At 40.3% G+C, this 18,255-nt stretch overlaps 1 protein-coding gene across 1 annotated transcript in view; it reads left to right on the forward strand.

The window, feature by feature from the left end:
* The first annotated feature begins 11,923 nt into the window (after positions 1-11,923).
* TESK2 (testis associated actin remodelling kinase 2) overlaps positions 11,924-18,255 on the forward strand; it is a 68,128-nt gene continuing 61,796 nt past the window's right edge. Inside the window, exon 1 of the mRNA XM_063139726.1 lies at positions 11,924-12,259. The gene's annotated coding sequence lies outside the window, so the exon portion shown is untranslated. The remainder of the gene's footprint in view (positions 12,260-18,255) is intronic.

Raw genomic sequence — 18,255 nt, forward strand, 5'->3', positions numbered from 1 at the left:
GCAGGCTGCATACATCAATCTAGTATATGGTGTGCTGTGCTCAAAATGTGGGTCAGAGTTTAGATACGTGTGTTTCAAGTTTATTAGGTATTGTTGGTCAACAAAATTGTTTTAGATTCAGCTGTAAAAACTGAAGGAAATATTAAACAATACCAGGAACTAGTTAAAAGCTAAGCCCAGTTCCTTTGGCCTGAGAAGAGAGTGGCTGAATGTCACTGCATAAACTCTGTAAACAATTTTATTTAAATAAAACTTTAAAGCACATAGCCTGTTTGATGTATCAATTGCAGGATCTTAAGGATTAAGGAAGCACGCGGTGTATGGGGACATCTCTGTGAAACATTTTGCGGTTTGCCTTCCTGATCGACCACGCCTAAAACAAATACAAGGTTTTATCAGAAGCAGTATGGGACAGCCTTAAGGCTGTAATCCTATATACACTTACCTAGGGGTACTCTCAATAGGACTTCCTTCTGAGCAGAGACCTGCATAGGATTGCTAACTCTATTAGTACCATAGCTTTGGTAGTTTCTAGCAGCTACCGACCCGAAGGCACTGTGCAGCAATTCCATCTGTTATTCTTAACAATTTTTTCTGCGGTATTAAAAAGATAAAAGAAGCAGTGAGGAAATAGGGGAGCATTATGAGTGGAAAGTAATGACATCTGGACCCCCCATCAAATTTAGTAATGAGGCAGGACAAAGGTACTATAAAAGTCTCATCTGGAAGCCTTCCCCAACCTGGAACTTCAGCTCCCATTAGCCCCAGTAAGCACATGGCCAATAGGAATCCTGGAAGTTGTAGTTCCAAACTTCTAGAGGGCACAGGCTGAAGAAGGCTGGTCTGGGAAAAAGCCTGTGCTTGCCTAATTCCTTTTGCAATCTGCATTGGCTTTCTTTTTACACCCGTCAGACTTCGTTTGTCTAATCCTTAAATCCTGTTCCTGTTTTTGGTCTCAGATGCTACTCTTGGATACATGTAAACGTTCAAGTAATGGTTTGTACACCAACATTAATGGGAACATGTGTATTCACTCTGCACTTTGGTGGAATACCTTGACAACAGACATCTTCATGCTTCGAAGTGACTCGTATCAAAAATGCATAATTTGGGGTTAACTCCATACAGCACCTAGAATAGAATGTTGATCTTTGGTGAAGTCTTCTAGACTATGAATCTAGGGCAATATATATAAAAATAAATGCCCCCCAAAATTAGAACTCTAAACGTTGGTGGTTGGCAGATTAATCAATGTGCAGTGCAATCCTATGCACATTTACTTGGAAATAAGTTCTGCTATGTTTAACGGAGCCTACTCTCTAATACTGCAACTCCTGACAATTGGCTCTGCTAGCTGAGGCTAATGGGAATTGAAGTCCAAAACATCTGGAGGTCACTAAGCTGCTCTAATAAGTTTGCTTATGCACACTTAACTGCAGATAAACACCACTGAGCACAATGTGACTTACTTCTTCATAAGCCTACATAGGATTACACTGAAAAGTTTTAGTAGGTTCATTGTGGTGGCCAATTTTAACTCGGGGGGCTGAGAGTTAATGATACCACCTGTTTAACAATGTGTATTGGGATAGCTTTTAACACTTGCATCTATATTGGCTCTGCATAGGGCAGAGTGAGAGGGATGCAGCCCCCAACAGCCCTTTGCCTTGATGGTTCCATGCTCCTGAGCCAATGCTCCGCAATACTTGCTTGTTGCTGGCTGGTTGGCTGTCTTGCCCAGTTGCCTTTTCCCTATGCATAACAGAAAGCACCAAAACAGGTGGGCCCTGGTGGAGCGAGCAAGCACAGTCCAGGCTATGCATTCAAGCAGTCATCATGTGAGCATATCTTGTTGCTCTACCTCCATGATGCACACTGACACTGCTTTAGCTGTGAGGAGGTGTTGGAGGACAGAACTGAGGGCAGCACTCTTGCATCCCCTAAGCCATTTTATTGCCAGAGCTGAACTAAAATTCAACAGCTAGTTGGGTTGGCTTCTGTATGTAAATGTGGACTGGCCCTTGGTTTTGAGTAGTATGAAATTTATTTAACATTAAATGAATTTAACCTCAAATAAAAATTACTTAATGTTTGCGATTATTTGAGATTAACTTAACCTCAAATAAAAATTACTTAATCAATGGACATGGCTAATCACAATTAAATTATTTGGCACATATAGGAAATTTGCTCAGAGAACTTTGGTTATTGGGCAGTTTAGAAATGTAATAAACGAAATGGAGCCAGAGACTTCTAAAGATCTCTAATTACTGTGCTTACAATCAATATCAGAAGTATCTCTAATAATCTTATCTCTAATTATAAGATTATTACAGTTTAAACCTTTCCATAGGTAACGAGGTCTCTAATTCTACCACAGATAGCCCTCTTAAGTAGGTCAAGACAATTTCATGCCTTCCAAGTGAAATTAATATAAATCAATACCACCCACTGAAAAAAATAAATGCAAAACAAAGATAGGATGTCATATTTTTGCATTTTTTTCATGAGGCTGTAGTTTAGACTGAGGAATCCTACTGACATTCCTATTGCAATTACCAAAAGGGTCTTCCAGTTTCTTATGCCTTTCCACACGTCTTCATATTTTCATTCCCTTCCGCTTGTGTCTCCCCTAACAACTGATCATGCTACTTTAATTGAGTCTCATCCCATACATTGGCTGCAATCCTGTGCAAATTACCCTGGATTAAAGTATGCTTTTCTACAAGGTATTTATGCACCACTTTACTGAGGCATCTACTTCTGGATTCTTTGTGAGATTAAGATTGGCTCCTTTACAGGTTTTTTTCCCCAGGAGGAGAGGAGTTCTTTCTCCGTCTTTCTATGTGTTCCATTACACACCCACTAGGTGGAGCTGTGGTATAGCAGATTTACACAAATACAGCATGGTTTCATGCCACCATTCACAGAAATGCCAGACCTTACTTGTTAGGAAAACCCCCCACAAATGCTGTAATGGTTGCAAAGCATGGCTCTGCATTAGTCTTGCAAACTTCCCCCCACCTAGTAGATTTTTTCTGCCTTTAACAACTTTGTTTACAAGCAGAAGTTTAGCAGACATCGTTTTCCCCATCACTGTATTTCTATGCCAAAAAAAGCATAATTTGAGGAATTTCTCTTAGTCATACAACAGTGAAAGGCACAGTTTTCTCCTAGAGTAGGGTGACCATATGAAAAGGAGGACAGGGCTCCTGTATCTTTAACAGTTGCATAGAAAAGGAAATTTCAGCAGGTATCATTTGTATGCATGTCGCACCTGGTGTAATTTCCTCTTCATCACAACAGTTAAGGCTGCAGGAGCTATACTGCAGCTATACTGTGACCAGATTTAAAAGAGTGCAGGGCACCTGCAGCTTTAGCTGTTGTGATGAAGAGGGAATTTCACCAGGTTCCCCATATATACAAATGACACCTGTTGAACTTCCCTTTTCAATACAACTGTTAAAGATACTGGAGCCCTGTTCTCCTTTTCATATGGTCACCCTATCCTAGAGGTATTTTTGTGGCTGTTAAGTTTTAGAGCTAGATTATGGGCTTCCACTTGTCACAATTACTAGCTTCAATTAAGCAATGATGCATCATTCAGGAGCTTTTTAGTAGCATATGTTACCAAGCAGCACACCACTGTAATTTCCTACAGGCTATGCAAAAGAGATGCACCATGTTTCCCTTCTCCAGAGTGTTTTCTTTGGTGATCCTTTCCTACCACCCAATAAACTTTTTGCAAGGAAATCTGGCTGCTATCATATATACCAGCCTTCCCTATGTTGTGTTGTACTACAACTTCCATCATCCCCTTCTGCTGGCAGCAGATTGTGGGAGTTATACTGTAACACCTCTGGAAAGTGCCAGATTGGGGGTTGTTGATTCCCAGAGATATACCATTTTAGAAAATATGTATGGAAGTATGGTGCCATATTGTTCTCATTAAAAAAATTTTTTTACAGTTAATAACTCTTTGAGGAGGATCATTTCACAGGCTGGCTTTGAAGCATTCACAGGGTGTAAAAACACTGGCACATCTATGGAGGAACATATAATCAAGTAAATGCAGGGTAAAACAACCTAGCATGGTAAGGAGTTCAATGATTTCAGAGAACAACTGCTTCCTACTTTCATCTCAATTTAGAGACATAGAACTTGGTGGCACAAGGCTGTATGGTGTGATATAATCCAAGTAAGATGGACTATCTGTTGCAGACATAAGTAGAGATGGTGCAGTATAATTAGATGAAGGGGCTAGTGATGGAGAGGGAGGGCAGGATACACAGCAAATTAGCAGAGCTTCCTGGAGTGTGGTTTTCAGGATGCCTGCCTTGCTTGGCCTTCCTGAATGCATGGGAAAGATAAATAAGAAAACATTGGGGCTCTGGTGAAGCATTAACTTTGATCCTTTCCGCTCAGTGCTACTTTTAAACCCTTCAGGAAGCAATGGAAAACTATTATGAGTTGCATGGCTTGCTGGCCACATTCCAGACTGGAGTAGCCAGTGGAATAGCCTTCCACTCTTTGCCAATCCACCTACATCTCCCTCACAATATCCACTTCTCCTGAAAAGAGATTTTAGAAAGTATCATGCTGCCACTTTTTCTACATCTTTTACAAACAGTTAACCTTCCTCTACTAGGGACCTCTTTCAGCCCAAGGGACAAATTAAAGTTTGGAGAAGCTCTCACGGGCTGCATTCCTGTGATGGATAGGGCCAAAATTACAAATAGTACCAACATATTGTAGCTTAAAGCTTGTATTGCCAGTAATTAAGCCTTAGGAAAGGCATTTCAACATTTTAGAATGGGGAGAAAATGCACAAAACCTGGGAAATCATCAAATTATCAGGTGTTGGGCCAGGGGAAGGATGATGTCATCCCATGAGGACCGAATTGGGACCTAGGAGGACTGGATTGGAACTCCAGGTCTGAGGTTCCTACCCCTGCCCTAACCATATCTTCACCACTGTTACCAGTTCCCATCCTTTCCGTTAACTTTTTCCTTGTGCTATACTTTAGGTAGGGTGACCATATGAAAAGAAGGACAGGGCTCCTGCATCTTTAACAGTTGTATTGAAAAGGAAATTTCAGCAGGTGTCATTTGTATATATGGGGAACCTGGGGAAATTCCCTCTTCATCACAACGATTAAAGCTGCAGGTGCCCTGCCGTCTTTTAAATCTGGTCACTCTAGTATAGCTTCTGCAGCTTTAATTTTATTTTTAAAGATGTTTTTAGAATGTTTTAGGATGTTTTAACAATGTATATTATGTTTTAATTCAGTTTTATGTATTTTATATTTACTGTAGTTCTCCACCTTGATCAAAATGGAGAGGCGGGTAAGATATAAATGTATTATTATTATTATTATTATTATTATTATTATTATTATAACCCCACATAGAAAGTGGAGGTCAGTCTCCAAGTTGAGAGAAGAAAAAAAAAACTTTTATAGCATTTCTGTTTTAGTATGAGTGGATTGTCTACTGTGTATATGTGGGTTGGAAATAAAGTAATGTCTGAAGCATTCATTTTAGAAGGTATTTGAGAGACAGTTCAAATATGTAGAAATAGTATGAGTAGAATCCTTCTTGAAGTAAAAAAAACATGGGCTTTCCATGTTGAGGAAGAATTTTTTTGTTTTTCCATTTGGGGAATCTTCAAATGCACAATCCTCCATCTTATAGCATAAAACTATGACTTTTTAAAAGGCTGTGCTACATGGTTTCCCTGATTATTTCAACCAGCTCTTAGAAATTAGGATATTTTTGGCAAAGATTGCATCACTTATTTAAAGTTCTGTAGAGTATCTTGTACCATAGTGTTGCTAACAATGTTAAGTAGTTTACAAAGGGTGGAATGCAATAGGTGTTGTGAAAGGAAGGAAAGAATATCCATTGTACAGTTTCAAGCACAGATGTGTTAACTCATCTTAGCATAAACTATGGCACAGTTAGATCTATGAAATAGGCTCCCATGTGAATTTTTGTGGCAGTTCTTGCACAAGCGTACAAGGAAATAGGTACTATAGTGGAAAATAACTGCACAATGGAAACCTTGTTTCTGGATGTTGGAGAGAATATCTCAAGCCCAGTCATAGTGATAATGGTAATACACCTAACCAAATTCTATATGCATAAAGTAGATATGCTTATCAAATCGATCAGTAGCATAATTAACAATTCATAAACATTTCCTCAAACAAGTTGCAGGGAAAAACGGACAAAACATGCAATTATTCTAATGAAGTGCAGGTATGAACAGCTTTGATTAAATATAGGCATTGTTGTAGAATATTGCATTTTCAATACTTCCACCACAGATAAATTGAAAATTGCCAGATGGAAAGTAATATGCAGGTTAAAATATATTTTTCTTAAAGCTTCTTAATCTGTACAGATGTATAGGTTGCAAAATAAAAGATGCAAGGTTATTCTTTGTTTTTGTATGTGTTTTGCTCTTTTGCAGAATTTTAAATGATTGTAAGGAATGGTGATAACAAGGAAAAGAGATTACTTGAATAGTAAAAAAATTAAAGTAACACATTAAAAAGAGGTGAAACCTGAATTAAAAAATTGTGGTATCTGACAGAGGCTTAGACTAGTTGCCAAAATTTTAGCAGACAAGGCCTGCAACTTTTAAAAGCATGGTATTGTGATGTCTATTATATCGTAAAGATAACATTTAACAAGGAAGGAAGTCATCTGTTTTTGTTTTAGTTTTACTTCTAGGGCTGCCAACTTACTTTCTGGCAGGGTGCTACATCTTCAACAGTCAAGGTCCATACATATTAAATATTTGTTTTCATAACAATGGATATGAGAGCCAGTGTGGTGTAGTGCCTAAGGTGTTGGACTGGGAGTCAGGAGATCCGGGTTCTAGTCCCCACTCGACCATGGAAACCCACTGGGTGACTTTGGGCCAGTCACTTACTCTCAGCCCAACCTACCTCACAGGGTTGTTCTTGTGAGGATTACATGGAGAGGAGGAGGATTATGTACTCCGCCTTGGGTTCCTTGGAGGAAAAAACGCTGGATATAATAATAATTAATAATTAATAAAGTAGATGTATTCCGAAGAGGCTGACTCTCAGGTAAGGTACCACACATCACTCAAAATACTTTAATCTATCAGTTTAAAACATATGCAACAATGAAAACCAAATAAGTAGCAGTAAAAGGAACCCAACAGTAAAACAATCAAACAATCGCAAATCTAGCGATATAATATGCAAACCAGCAAGAAAGTATTCCCCACTAAAGGCTCAGGAGAATAAAATAATTTTTAGCTGGTGCTTGAAAGCTAGCTAATAAAGACAAGTGTCCCTGCGGAGAATATTCTGTGGTATGGCACTACTATCAAGAAGACCGTGTCTCTCCTCCCACTTAACTTCTGAAAGCAGGGGCACTCTCAGTAGAGCCTTGAATGAAGGTCTTTAAAAATGGATGGTCTTTCAGATACCACAGTCCTATGCCATATAGCAGCTTGAATTGTGTCAGGAAATAAAATGGAAGGCAGTTAAACCATTTAAAAAAAATACTGGTGAAATTTGTTCCAAGGTGTCAGGTTCAGTTAGTTTTCTGGTTGCCATATTCCGGAGCAGTTGACATTTCTGAGTAGTCTTCAAGGGCAGCCACACATATAATGTATTTCAGTAGGCAGTAGGAGGAAAGGGCTCCTGTATCTAACAGTTGCACAAAAAAGGGAATTTCAGCAGGTGTCATTTGTATCTGCACAATCTAAATTGTTCACCTTTTTGAACACCAGATGTCGCCATCCTTTAATCTTTCACTGTATTAAGCTATAGCTGAACATGATACTCCCTAACAATGACCTCTAAACTTAACCAAAGAACAATAACATATGAATAACCTGCTGGCATCTTAAGCGCGGGTAAAAAAGAAGAAGTACAGTAATGTGTAAGAGTGTAGTTCATCCTGATTTGTACTCTGGATACCATAGGACCTAGGCAGGAATCGGAAGCATGACCCTTATAAAGAAGTGCAGATAGTCTGTGGCAACAACAGCTGGTATAGAAAAAATCCTAGCCTTCTGATATCTCCATAAAACTATAAGCCTACATACCAAAGATCTTGCCTGCCTTATTTATTTATTTATTTATTCAATACATTATTTTTAAACTAAATTTTCATGGTAAAATATATAAGAAAATATAATTCATCACTAAACAATCCATTCAACAACTAAATTAATACAGAGAGCACTATTATTCAATATATTTAGTTCTTAAAAATCACAAGGAGCAGGCTATAAACACAAGAGAGCTTTCCATAAAATATCATGAGATGCAGGTAGACAGGTTGTGTTTTTGCTCATATTAGCGTGTTCAATAAAAGGATGCCATGTATTATAAAAGTTATTTCTACTTTGACATCGCCTTGAACCACAATCTGTAATCTAGCTGCCACCCACATAAATGAAATTATTTGTTTAATAACTGTTTGTTTTGTCCTTTGTAGACTGACAGAAGACCCAGTGTTGGCACAAAGTCAATAATCTGTTCTGTTATTTTTTTCCCTGCCTCTTTTAAGATCCGCAACCAGAACAGATTCACAATCAGGCATGTCCATTACATATCAAAGTAAGTCCTTTCCCCCCCACAGAATTTCTCCATCATAGTTGAGCAGTTAGCTAGAAATATAGCTCAGTTTCACAGGGGTTAAATATCATCAATGCAGCAGCTTAAGGGTGCAATCCTATCCATGTTTAGACAGAAAAAAGTCCTGTACCTTTCAGCATGCCCCAGTTTGGAATTGTGGCTGAGGTATGGTTGGAGTTGTAGGACTTTATTTTCTGTCTAAACATGCATAGGATTGCACCCAAGGCTGATTCCCCTTATTTTAGCTGAAATTGACTTTGGTCCAAAGCACATTCCATTTTTTCGTCTTATTGTAGACTGCTTTTTATTCCTGATTAATTCATCCATAATAATTCTTAACCCTGATTTTTTTTTTATCATGTTCAAGCATATATTAGAATACCTACTCTACTGATAAATATTAATTGAAAAAGTGGGGAGAATCTATTTTTTTACCTTAATTATGAGTACCAAGAGGGACATAGTAAGACTAGTTACAATATATTTTGGGATAACTCTTCTGTGTTAAGTGATGTTAAATATACAGCCAAAGAGTCTGCTAAAGTGCATATCTTTTTTAAACACAATTACTTTGGAAACCTGGAAGAGGAGAGGGAAGTTGTCATGACTGCAAGCAGACACTGACTTTTCTGTAACCCCAGAGTACAAAGCACTTTGCAATTTATCCTCATGTCTACTTTGATTGGTAGGTTAGACTATGACATAGTGAGTCTATTTGTATGATCATGGTGGGGGAAATAAGCCATGATGGCTTATTTCTCTGCTGCACATGCTGGAGGGATTTGCACAGTTATCCTCATCGCCACAGCTTTCCATGTCATGTGAACCTGGCAAGGTGGCTTCTTTCTGTAGCTAACAAATAACCCCAGAACCCTAAAACAGGCCATTGCTGTTAGTCACCACAACAAGTCACTTTCGCAAGGTTCACATGATATGGCAAGCTGTGCCAGCGAGGGTAATTATGAACTTCCTCAGGTATTCAACAGGTATGGGTGGTAGGGGAAATAAGCTACCATGGCAAACCAGATAAAAACAACAACACCCTCTACACAACATGATAACCCACAATGGGTTAAATAAGCCATCATGGCTTATATAACCCATTGTGGGTACTGTGTTGTCCGAACCCAGTCAATGGCTCAGCCCAATGATACTCAGCAATGAACAGACATTGGAATCTACATGGCTCTTTTAACACTGTCAGTTCATAACACTGACTTTAGAGCAGGGGTAGCTTTTTTCCTTTTCCTTTTTCCTGCTGAGGGCTTCATTTCCTCTGGGGTAATCAGTCAGGGGTTGAATCCATGGATGGGCAGCGACACAGCCAAAAGCGAGCGAAGCCCCTCTCTCTGAAATCTCCTTCTTTCTCCCTCCCTGCACTGCACCCCATTTCATCTTTACCCAGGGAACTGCTGGGAGTGGGACAGATAACTCTTGCCAGAACTCTGAACTGATCTCATGCAGAGGGCTTTTAAAATTAGGCTGAAGGCTGCATGAAATTAGGCCAAGGCTGTAGGTTACCCACCCCAAGTATAGAGTATCATGACATAGCTGGAACATTGATGCTAGGCATCAATGTAATGTAGTCAGAATAGATATGGAATGATGTGGCATCACATCTTTGGAATTCCTACCCTAGGGAGGTCCACCAGGCCCTCTTACTGCTGGCATTCATGCACATGGTTAAATATATATTTGTTTGGTAAGGCTTTGGGATACATTTTTAATATTTGAATTGATCTGATGCTTCTTCATTCATGTTTGTATTATGGGTTTAGTATTTATCACAGTATAATTGTTTGTTGGCTTTTAATTTTCTTGTAACTGTAAGCCACCTCGTGGGTGTGGTCCAGACCAAAAGGTAAGCTACAAATTGAAGCAAACAAATTAATAAATGTGATATGGAGCTGTAGGGTGGGCCAGCCCTGGATATTAGTTTGCTACATCCACATTTGTTAAAATATAGTGACAATAATTTTAGTTAAAGAATCGACATGAGAAGTGATATAATGGTGAAGAACCTAAGGGAAAGTGAAAATCCATTAGAAAACCTGTCAGGAATCGAAGAAATAATCTTGATGGCTCCAGCACCTTTTATTAGCAAATCAATTCATTGTTAATTTTTATCACTTAGCATCCTCTAATAAAGAACAGGCAAATACACAACACAAACATGATGGCATGTTTTTTCCAGGGTCAGGCTCAGCTTCTCCTGATTTTCTTCCAATTTTTCAGTGAGACCTCTAGGTGTGCAACACATTTTAAGTGTTCTTTGTTATCTGTGTAATTATTATTTTTTAACACAGAAGTACAATGTCTTGTCTTCACAAAACACAAAGCACTTTTACATTGGGTCAAGCATGGAGGCAATCAAGTGCCTTAATCCTAGTTTTAATATATTTGGAACAAGTGAGGTGATAAGGCTGCAGAGACGGTGTGGGCCAATGGACAGAGTGATGGTTGTGGACCTGTTTTAGAGTACTGTTTCATTCATAGTTTCACTCCGTGGTCTTCCTAAAAAAGAAACTAACCAGAGAGCGCCAGTACGCAGACGCGAACCATTTCCACATTTTAAAGATGAATGAAGATAGTCAAGCACATACGTGAGAGCGTTATTCATCCGACACAAGAGAGGGGAATCGGTTCCGTAGGTAACTTGGCCGGATTACTAGGCGAAGGACGCACAGGATTTTAATCAGGAATGTACGTATTTTAGCACCATCGTAGTACTTAGCCGCTATTAGTGTGCGCCTGTTTTATTCTTTGAAACTCTACTACCTACCGAAAAGGCCCCACACAGCAAATCTTGATGCACGTGCCCAGTTCCTGACTCTCCCCTGTCTCTGCAATAATTCTGTCTCTGACTCTCCCCTGTCTCTGCGGCCCGGTTGACAGCTGTATCTCCCACAGCCGGTGTAAACAGTTTAGAACTGGCTCACATACTTTGCAGTCGCTGCAAGCATGTTCTGATTGGCCAGACGTCCTGTTTATTATCCGCCTTCGACTGATAACCAATGGGACTGAAGCGCCCCTAGCAACCCGCCCTCTCGCCCACCCTCCCGCCTTTTCTTTGGCTTCAGTGGAGGCTGTTGTTGCGCTTGAGTCAATCTGGTCTGTCACTCAAATTTTCTTTCTCGAACCAAAAGGGGCTAAGACCTCGGCCATGTAAAAATCTTCGTTATGATTGGCCATATTCGCCGTCCATCAAGCGGAAGGCCATGTCGATTGGTAGATGTCTCCGAGGAGAGTCGGGCTCCGCCCTTCTTCGTCCTATGGTGGCTTCCAGCCAGGCAGGCGTCTCAGTTGGTCTGTAGAGGCCACTGGACTGAGCTGAGTGCGCGCGCTCTCTTCTTTTCTCCGTGCTGCGAAGGGAGGTTGGGGGCAGGGCCCGAGGCTACTGCGGCCCAGATTTGCGCTGCTGTTCCCGCTGGAAAAGATCCCACCCGCGTCCTCTCAATGCCCCTCCACCCTGCTCAGACGTTCCCCGCAGGGCATTAGAGCCATTCTCCCGTCTACAGGAGCCCCTGGCCGGCCGCCTCCTGAAGAGCGCGTGAATATGAGCCGTCCGTTGGTGTGCGTGACTCTCCACCCCTCCTCCTTTTCGAGGCAGGTAAAGGAGAGCGAGTGGTTCGGTGAGTATGAGAGAGTTTCGTGTGAGGGGGGCGGACGAGTTGTGGAGGCGGGGGGGGGAAAGAAAGGGCAATTCTCACGGTGCACATGGAGTAGGAGTTGCAGGAGGGTGACAACGAGACGAGAAGCGGGGGTAGGGTGCGTTGGGATTAGTGGACAGTGTGTGCTTCTGAGGTAACCGAACAAGAGTGTGCACCTTCCTTTGTGCTGGACGCGGATATTGGGGAGTGTGAGGATCTGGAGGGGAAACGAGAGCGTAAGGAATGAGACTGGGTCCATTAGATAGAGGAAGATTGGGAGGGTGTCCTGAAGACGTGTGTGGAAATGTGAAGGGAGTAGTATGGGTGCGCGAGGGCGTGAGGCTGAAGGAATTCTTTTGTAGTTTGACAGTACTTCGTGTAATGTATCTCTCTCGTTCTCCTCCTCCTCGCACCCTCCCCCGCCCCGCGCCACCACGCATCCCCATAATGCCCTAAAAAGTAATACAAAGCAGCTGCCTTGGTCCCCTGATAACAGGAAATGGTCAAAGATGGAGGAGTGTTTGGCCACCTGGCTGAGAGGGTGTGGGATAAGGAGGATGAAGTGTGAGAGGGAGAGGAAGAGGGATGACTTCCTTATCTGACTCTCCCCTCCCCCACCTTGGGAGCATGAATGCTTTGCCCAATAATTGTGCAAGTAGGGATCCACGCTATCGTACTGATCATGATTAAAAAGGCTTGTGTTTGTAGGGACATTGAAAGATGCAATTGAGGATATCAAGTGCCACTTAATCTCACAGCTCTGCGACTGTTGCTTCTGGGTAGCTGTTTTATTCAAAAGGGTTGATCTGACCTGAATGGGAAAACTGAATGCTCACTGTGATGGTTTAATTATCCTTTTATCTTCTTCATTGTTAAACATGGGTTTGGTCTGTGTGAAATTTTTGAAGGTTATTTGATGAAAGATGTCAATGCAAACTATTATTACTTTAGTTACTACAGTGAGGTGGCTTTCATGTAGGGAGGACTTGCTTTTTGAATATGACTTGGTGCTTTCGTCCTTAATTAACTACTTCTGAAGTTCAAACATTTGCTGCCATTTTCATTGATATTGCTGGAATTGTTCATATAGTTCTTGTAAAATTCATTCTTAGTGGAATCAGTATTCCATTTGTTAATAGAAAGTCACATACAATTCAGTGTGTACACTTCTAAAATTAAAAACATGTTTATGATTAGACTTGAATTCCTATCTCATCTTGGTTTGTAGATCTACAAAGTAAATAAGGTTGAAATTTTGCAACCTGAGGTAAGGCCTTCATAGGAATTCTTTTTACATTAGTGAGTGTATCATAAATTGTTGTTTGTTCTTGTCATGAAGGTGTGGAAATTTTGTGTAATAGTGAATAAAACACATGGTAATGTGCCTAGCCATTCTACTAAAGTAACAAATATGCATACACTCTCTAAAGCAGTATGATCTGTTTTTGTTCAGCATTTTCTTTTGAATATAAACTGCATATCAAGGTGTATTACTTGTGCCGACTGGATATATTATTTATAGCATTTAGCATAACAAGTATTATTTTTCCGAGTAGGTGTGCCAGTCATCTAAGTAGTCTTTTTAATGATGGTTTGCCTCACTTCGATTTAGAGACAAACTGAGTTGAAGAGGGATGATAGGAAACATTTTAATAGATGGGCTTTATCTAGCCTTGGAATGTGTTTTGTTTTGTGAGTTCTAAAGAACAAGTCTGATCACAAAAGATAGAATGTAGAGACTATGTGTAATGTTGTTCCTATTCTCACTTCATCTAGTCATAAAAACAAGACTGTTTAACTTAGGTTCCTAATATAACAAAGTATTATAGGTTATGGCAAGGTTAAGATGTAATACCTTAAAAACACAAACCCAACAAGGAAGCTTTTGCACTGATGAAGGAATGGGAAGGAGACAATGAACCATTATCTGTTGACACTTTGGTTTCTGTCCTGAATTATAACTTGAATATGCACACACAGAAGAGCTTTGCATTTTGTGTACAATTCTGCAAATGGATGGAAAAATAACTTCAAGTGGGAAATAGCTTTGTGTAGAACATGGCTAGGCAACTGGTGCCTTTCAGATGTTGTGGACTACAACTCCAATCAGCCTGAGCCACCATGACCAATAGTCAGGGATTATGGGAGTTGTAGTCCACACATCTGGAGGATACAAAGTTGCTTACTGCTGGTGCAGGGGATTGGAAATGTGAACCAATGGTACTCTGACTGCAGGTTTAAATGGTCTACTTTTTAAAAACTGTGGTCTGTTGGACTGTGTTCAATTTATAAAGTAGAAGTGCATACTTAGGAACTCCTTCACAGTTAAAGCATCACTAATTTGCATTAAATGATCCAGATTATGCAGTCTTGTTTAAGAGCATAAGAATTGGACTTTGGAACTTGTTCAGTTTTCATGTTATGTGTCACCAGTATCTTGTAATGGGTGATATTCTGCTGCTGTACATAAAAGTCTCATTTTGGATTTATTATAGCTAGTCTCCATTGATATTCACCTTGGTAATCATTCAATAATGTTGAAATTGTAATAGTTGTAAAAGCTCAATTAGCTGTTTAGCTGTGGCTGATCACTTGTTTGGTACCTACTGCATCTGTTCAGCCAAACCTTCCTGTGTTGTGAAACTTAGGGCCCTTTCCGGATGACTTTTTAAAAGGTAGTTTTGGTTCTAAGAGCTCTGTCACACCAGCATTTTATTACACCTGTCTAGCTTACCGTTTTGCCTCATGATCCTCACATATCATTGTCCCTGTCCTGCAGTCATCTCGCCTCTTTCTCTCCGTTTTCTGTGATTTTCTTGGGGGTGGAGAAAGTGCAGTATTTTTTCTCCATGCGGGATAAAACTTCCCTTCTGTCATGTATTGCTATCTTCATGCTATGTCGCAGAACGTCCCTTCTTGGGGTTCTGTATGTTGAAGAGCAGTCTTGCTGAAGAAAGAGAAGGGTGGGGTCAGTTCTCTTCCAGTCCGTAGAACTGCTCGAAGGGGGAGGGAGGGTGCGCGCAGACCCTGTGCAGAAGGGAGTATCATCTCACCTCTAAAGGCAGAAATGGTGCCCAGCTGATGAAACACTAAATTGCTAAAACGCTAGGCAACAAAACTAGAAGTGGGGAGAAGGTGTCCATGCCCATCACATTGTCCATCAACCACAAGAACCAATGAACTGGAGGGGGAAGGGAAAGGAGATGAGGTGGGGCAGATGCAATAGTGGAAGAGTGAGCAAGTGAAAAGAGATTACAGCAATACCAGGAAGGCACATAAAAGGGACCAGCGCTTGATGCGCTAATAAAGCAGAGGTGGAAACCACGGATTGTACCTGGAAAAAAAGTAGGTGTGATGGACTCCTATGTGTGAAATAATCCTAGCCATAGTCCACCACTAGTGGTGCAATTTCTTGTCTCCATGCAATGGATGGGGGAGCGGTGCTAGAGTGGGATTGCCTTTTCACTGCTTTTTCCTTTTCCTTTTTTAAAAAAAGAGGCACACGTTAGAGGGGGAAAGCATGGGGAGTAATATTTTTTAAAATCGCAGTGGTAAGGTAGGGGGAGAATTTGCAGGTGTTCCCATGTTTCTGATCTTAAAAAGCTGCATGAGCGCTCCTGGCAAAGGATTGTTAAGCTTTTTAGTCACATAATTAACTTTAAAATGAAAGTTATTAAAATGGTGCAGGAATATGTAGAGGAGTGTGTTTATTAATAGAGATGTTATGGGCCATTATACTTTCCCACTGGTAAAATATTGCAACTTAATTGCTATTTAAACATGACTTACTTGTAATGGAAATTCTAGTTGTGAGAAACTTACCTTGTAATAATAATTGCTTGTACCAAAAACAAATAAATCTGAATGGTTCTTTGGGATTCAGCCCACTTCTTGATAATAAAACACCCACTGACTTTAATGGGCCTAGATTGCACCTTTCCTTTCTAAATTTCTCGTGATACAGGTAAAGTTGCTCACCTACGACTAAATATAAAAAAGCAATATCTTCAGTTTTATTGCAGGTTTTGCAAATGACTGATGTGCAGAACTATGTTAATGTATTTAGCTATCAAATATGTAAAAATGTCTGTTTGCACGTCTGGAGGCATTCTAGCTGTTTTGAACTGTGGAATGTATTAAAGTCTTCATTGTTGTAACTGTAATGTAAGGGAGAAAAATGTTTTAAACCTTTCTCCACTGGCTTTGTCACATATTTATTGTGTGGGTGTGTGCGTGTGTGGGTGTATGACGTTAGATTCCTGTAAATCAAGAGTGGGGAATGGGTGCCTCTTCAGCTATTGTTGGACTGGAACTCCCTCACCCCCTAGCCAGCATAGGCAATAGTGGGAGATGATGGGAGTTGTAGTCCAGCAACATCTGGAGGACTACATGTTCCCTATCCCTGCTGTAAATTGAAAAAGAAAAGCTGACAACGGCTGTTCCTTATGATAATGAGTAACAAAGTACTATTTATCTAACTTCCTTAACCACAGGGTTAAATAGGCTTCTAATATTACTTTCTATTTTCCAGAACGTCTGTTTTATCTCTGGCTTTGAGATGAAAACTTTTGTTGCTTTATGGTTTGTTGACTGACTCATACTCCTACAGACATTGTTTCTGCCTAGGATTTACTCTTAAAGTAGGGAACTCTTATGTGGGGGTATTGCTGATAGTGTATTTGCTGTTAAGTATCTATGTTAGTGTCCTTTACAGTTGTATGCATTACCTGAAGTGTTGATCAGTTTAATGAGATAGATGGGCCACAAAGAACAGCAGGAGATGAGATTATAGAAGGGTCGGGAAAGACAAAATGGTTTTAATCTGTCATTTGACCACAATCAAATATAGTACTGAATGCTCTTGTATAAATGGTTGCCTGTTTTTTATATCATACACCACCTTATAGCAACTGCAGGCATCAAAGTCATGCATCTGCCATTTAAGAAGAGCAGGTACCCCCTGCTGTCCATCTCCCTCTAGAGGACTAATGTCCTCTTCCCTTCTGATTAAACCGTATGTCCTAGCTTTTCCTACTAGCTGTGTACTATAACTGTAGGCATATCTGAATAAGAGTGTGAGGTTAAATGGAGAGCAAAAAGTACTGTAGATGTATTTATTACCGTATTTCTTCGATTGTAAGACGCACACTAATTTCAGTACCACCACCACCAACAAAAAAACCCTAAGACACACCCGCGATTCTAAGACGCACCCCATTTTTAGAGATGTTTATATGGGAAAAAAGTGTGTCTTAGAATCAAAGAAATAGGGTATATTCTGGGATACTATCCTTCAGAGCTCTCAGAATGGTTATTGCTTTTCATCCTTCCAATAACCCTGTGAGGCAAGTTAGTGAAAGACTGTAGCTGGCCTCAAGTCATCCAGTATGTTGCATGTCTGAGTGGGGTGGTATTATTGTATTTATTTATTTATTCAATTTATAACCCGCCTATATACAAAGTCTTTGTATAACCAAGTCTTTAATTCCCACTTAAAAACATTCAAAGAGGTCAGCAGGTGCATTTCAATCGATGGGTCATTCTGCAGCTAAGGGGTAGCAAAAGAAAAGGCCCTCTTGTGTGTGGCTGCCAAACTCACATTAGGCAACGCAGTAGATAACCCTCAGAAGACCTTAAGTGGTGGACTGGGACATAGGGGAGAAGGTGTTCCCTGAGGTACCTAGGACCTAGACCATGTAAAGCATTAAAGGTAATAACCAGCACCTTATATTTTGCCCTGAACCAAATTAGCAGCCAGTGTAAGAATTTTAAAACTTGGTCTCTGTGAGATGTCCTGGAAATCAACTTGGCTGCCATATTTTGCACCAGTTGGAGTTTCTGAACTAGATATACAAGCAGACCCAAACACAGCACATTACAGAAATCAAGCCTAGAGGTTACCAGGATATGCACCACTGTTACCAGGTCCACATGTTCCAGGAATGGGTTTAGCTGGCATATCAGCCAAAGTTGATAAC

This window comes from Elgaria multicarinata, chromosome 1 (genome assembly GCF_023053635.1).
Source record: "Elgaria multicarinata webbii isolate HBS135686 ecotype San Diego chromosome 1, rElgMul1.1.pri, whole genome shotgun sequence".
Lineage (NCBI taxonomy): Eukaryota > Metazoa > Chordata > Lepidosauria > Squamata > Anguidae > Elgaria > Elgaria multicarinata.